This window comes from Spermophilus citellus, assembly GCF_964194105.1.
Source record: "Spermophilus citellus genome assembly, chromosome: 6".
In the NCBI taxonomy this organism is placed as follows: Eukaryota; Metazoa; Chordata; class Mammalia; order Rodentia; family Sciuridae; genus Spermophilus; species Spermophilus citellus.
In genome coordinates this window covers 34,897,326-34,900,363 of record NC_138187.1, presented here as the reverse complement: position 1 = coordinate 34,900,363, position 3,038 = coordinate 34,897,326, and positions in this window count along the sequence as shown.

Below are 3,038 nucleotides of genomic sequence, written 5' to 3'. Positions count from 1 at the left end.
GCAGCTAATGCCCTGCAATTCTGAACCTGACTGGCACAACCACGCCGGGCCAGGTGGTGGCCTCGGCTGAGCAGGGAGTGGGCAGGAACTAGGGGAGCAACTTCAAGTAGACAACCCAGCATCCCCATTGCCTCCTTAACAGAATCTTGATTTTATTCTGAGAATCTATGTACACAGCTAAACATCCATACGTCCCAGCTTTCCTTGTAGCTAAGATTCATTAAGGAAACAAGGAAAAGTTTGGGGGAGAAACTCCAGTTTTCTGCCTGCAATGCAGACATGATGACTGGAGCCCCAGCAGTCATCTTGGAATTTTGAGGTGACCATGTAAATGGGAAATCCCACTCAGAGGTTGGTGGAACCGAAAGATAGAAGGAGACAGAGTCACCGGTGACACCCGAGAGCCCAGGACCGCTGCCCAGGTTTCTTTTATATGGGACAGAAATCAATTTTTATCTTGTGTTAAGTGGCTATTTCAGTTCTCCATTACCCGTAGCCTAGAGCAATTCCTAACAGACCCAGGAAACCCCCTTTTCTTTATGATTGCAAATGCCATGGGTTGATCTTCTGCGAGGTTTTTGCCACATAATCAAGATAGGATTTGTTCATAGAAGAACTGTATTAATAAATATCTCCTCCTAAAAAACAGTCCTGTGCAGCCTACAGCAATTTCTGGCATTTTGGCTCTCAGAAGACGAATTAGCCCTGCAAAGGCTGGGAGGTGGGAGTGAGTGGGTGGGGCGGGTCGCAGGAGGGTGCCTGGGTCTCTCTTCTCTCCCTGGATTTCCATCCCTCCACCCCTGAGTCAGAGTTGGCCTGGGACTGCAACCTTTAAAACCAAAACCAATCCCCCTGACCCCCCCCCCCCCCAGCCAGCCAGAGCTTCATTTTCCAAATCAGCCCCTGCACTCGAGCTGGGTGCTCCGGGTCTGCGCAGGCGGGGACCCTGAGGTCCAGCTGCAGTTACTTAAGGCGCTAGATACCGCCAGGCACCTTGTCAAAGCCTGAAGTTAAACAGTAAATTTCCCCCAAGCCGAGGCCATCGCATTTCCACTTAGAAGCTGTGCCGGGGGGGACAGACGTGACTGGAAAAAGAGACCCGGATAAAAGGCCTGCTGATTTATTTCTATTTATTTATTTAACTTCAGGGTCCTCAGGCTTGCGGTGGAGAATTGACAAACTGGCTTGCAGAGCGTTTGGGAGGCCCAGGGTGAAGGGGGGCTGCACTGGGGAAAGATCTGGAAAGACGATGGAGGGGTTTGCCTTCCAGCTCCAGAGGGCAGGGCATGGGCCAGATACACCCTGGCAAGGGGAGAGGGTGGGAGGGTCTGCAGATGTCAGGCGCTGGCCCCCCTGAAGCTGAACCTGGGCTCTGATTCCACCTCAAACCCCAGAAACCAAGACTGAACAACAGGAAGTGCCCCTTCCCCCACCCCACCCTGGCTGTGGTCACCCACCCAGCAGTAGGTCAGCAGGTTGCTGGGGAAAGCAGAAGAGAGGCCCTGAGAGGGATTCTGACCACATGGGGCTGTCATGAGATTAGAGAAGCCACAAGAAGACACCTGCCCCAGCCCAGCCCCAGTGGCTGTGGGACATGGGGACATCGAGCCTGTCATCTCTCAAGCCAGCATTGGAACACACACCCTTCCATCACAGAAGTCACAAAGCCCAAACTGCAGGGATGGGGGACCTCTGAGAGGAGGGTGGGGTGGCAAGACTTTGTTCTTGTTTGAAAATGCATAGATAGCCGGGCGCAGTGGCACAGGACTGCTATCCCAGGGGCTCCGGAGACTGAGGCAGGAGGATCACAAATTCAAAGCCAGCCTCAGCAAAAGCGAGGCACTAAGCCACTCAGTGAGACCCTGCTTCTAAATAAAATACAAAATAGGGCTGGGGATGTGGTTTAGTGGCCGAGTGCCCCTGAGTTCAATCCCCTATACCAAAAGAGAGAGAGAGAGAGAGAGAAATTCTGTAAAATGGGCCCACGGTGCTGACCCCCACATGCTTTCTTTTCCAAGAAGAAATTTACCTGCAGCCCTGCCTGGCCTCAGTGGACAGGATATGTCACATTCCTCAGCAAACTACCTGTTCACTGCAGGAGAAATGCAGGCCCAAATTAACATTGATAAGAGGAACCCAAGTTACCCGAAGCGGGAGACTTTGGTGACCAGATCCTGAAACTCTGGGAGATAAGGATAGTTCCTTTTAACCTTAAAATCTGTAAGAAAGTGTGGTGAAGAATCCTGTTAGAACCAGTCAGTGTGGACCAAGGTGATGTAGAGTTGCCATGACAGTGGGGACTTGAAAGTCTGATGTCACCCTGCTGTCAGTCAAAAGTCAAGAGGTGGACCTGGGAGGGACTCTCTGGAAACTTCTCTGGGATCCTCAATAAAACGGGAGTGTAAGAGACGTATGCTGTCCCTCCCCTCTCTGAGAAGACCCATTCTCCCTCTTGAGAATGTCCCCTTTCCTATCCCTTCAATAAACCCCTGCCCTGTTGCTCTGAGTGACACATCTGAAATATTTCTGACTTAATCACAGGAATCTGGGTTGGAGGGGGGGGGTCTTCATGGTGCCTTAGTTTCTCAGAGGGCCCCAGCTCTGTGAAAAGTTGAGGCTGGGACCTCCACCTCTCCTAGACACAGACTGAGCCCTCCTCCTCCTCCCCTGCACTGAGGGACACCAGTCCACCCTCTAACACCCAGCTCGGCCCTCAGTGGCTCCCCAGGCCAGAACCAGGCTCCCCTCCTTCTCTCTCCTTCCCTCAGTGCTCCCTCCAGGCCTCACCCTGTCACCCTCTGTCACCCACCCTATTGATTAATCTCTTAACTCTCTGCCCCATCCATTCTCTTCCCCACCACCATCTTGCTCTCCTCTGGCTTCTGGGCTACACACACGCTGTCCCTCTTCTCAGCACCTGGGGTGGCCTGCCCCCACCTGGGCTGAGACACACCCTGGGTCACAACCCCTACTGAACGGCCTTCTTGCTGTCTCCTCTGGACCATGAGTGTCACGGGGTGTGGGGCTCGTGGGCCTGC